General features: G+C 50.0%; 1 protein-coding gene across 1 annotated transcript in view; it reads left to right on the top strand.

Moving 5' to 3' along the window:
- Window positions 1-1,025: 1,025 nt before the first annotated feature.
- SOCS6 (suppressor of cytokine signaling 6) overlaps window positions 1,026-1,354 on the top strand; it is a 40,095-nt gene continuing 39,766 nt past the window's right edge. The window contains exon 1 of the mRNA XM_046671715.1: window positions 1,026-1,089. The gene's annotated coding sequence lies outside the window, so the exon portion shown is untranslated. The remainder of the gene's footprint in view (window positions 1,090-1,354) is intronic.

Below are 1,354 nucleotides of genomic sequence, written 5' to 3'. Positions count from 1 at the left end.
TATTTGAGAACCGGGTTGCATTTAAATCAGGTTAACAATAATGATAGGGGTGTACTGATAAATTCGAATAGGAACTTAAGACAGCCGTGGTCTGGAGAATCACACACAAGAAATGACATCAACCTTACATAAACTATACTCAGGCATAAAAACCTATGGAATCACCGGAATCCAATTTTTAAATTATTAATCTACAGTTTTTCTTTAGATGAGCTTTTTTTTAGCTGAGTATTGTATATCAGACTTTTATATGAATTAAAATCAATTATTTTTTTAACAGCTTTATTGAGATAGAAATTCACACTCAAACAGCTTTCTTTTTTTTCTTTTTTTCCTAGCCTTATTTTTTTGGTTCCTTTTTTTTTGGGGGGGGGGGGGAGGAAGATTAGCCCTGAGCTAACATCCGTTGCCAATCTTCCTCTTTTCTTTTTTTGTCCTCCCAAAGCCCCAGTACATAGTTGTATATCCTAGCTACAGGTCATTCTAGTTCCTCCATGTGAGATGTGCCACGGCATGGCTCGATGAGCAGCGTGCAGAGTGGCGCCCAGGTCCTAAGCGGTGAACCCAAGCCAACAAAGGGGAACGCAGGAACTTAACCACTCAGCCACAGGCTGGCCCCCTGGGTTCCTTTTTAAAACGACTATACTATTCAAAAAACAACTTTTACAGTCAACAATAATTCTTGTTAGATTTTAATGATACTTATCTTTAATCGCTTTTTACCCAAAGACAAACATTTTCCTCTTGATTCTGACAAAAATCAAATTTGCTATACGTTAGCAGCACATTCAGCCAATTTCCAAAGAAGTGAGTCAAGTCCCCAACACGCAACTTTGCATCACACTACCTTAGAATTCAGCGGCACGAACAATAGTGAACTGTTACTCGGATAAAACCCCACTAAAAAGGACTAGATGGAAAGTAGATGGCTTGAAACAAATAAGTTTTCTTCTAACAAGCCGATTTTACGATCAAGCTAGAGGAAGCGTGGGGAAGGGCCTCCCCGCTGGGGCCCCGCTCCGGCGGGGGTGCTCGCGGTCCTCGGTCTCGCCCTCCCTGCGGGGAGGAGGCAGGGGGTCCCCGCGCCAGGTGAGCGGCCCCGGGCCGTGTGGGGCCGCCGCCCGGCCGCACGGGGAGGGGGGCGGCGGTGCCGGGGGCCGAGATTTTCCTCCCCGCGTTAGCCGGGGCCACCCGAAGACAGAAGCACAAGACGAAGCACCAGCCCCGAGGCGCGGCCGGCCGCGGGCTCGGGCGGAGGGGCGCCGGGCCCGGACCCCTATCCAACGCCCGAACGCCCCGCCTGCGCCCCTAGCCGCCGCGGCCGCAGACCTCCGCGCGCCCCGACCCGGCGCGC

Source organism: Equus quagga, chromosome 9 (genome assembly GCF_021613505.1).
Source record: "Equus quagga isolate Etosha38 chromosome 9, UCLA_HA_Equagga_1.0, whole genome shotgun sequence".
Taxonomy (NCBI): Eukaryota; Metazoa; Chordata; class Mammalia; order Perissodactyla; family Equidae; genus Equus; species Equus quagga.
The sequence above is the reverse complement of the archived record's forward strand: the minus strand, read 5'-3'. Positions and strand labels throughout refer to the sequence as shown.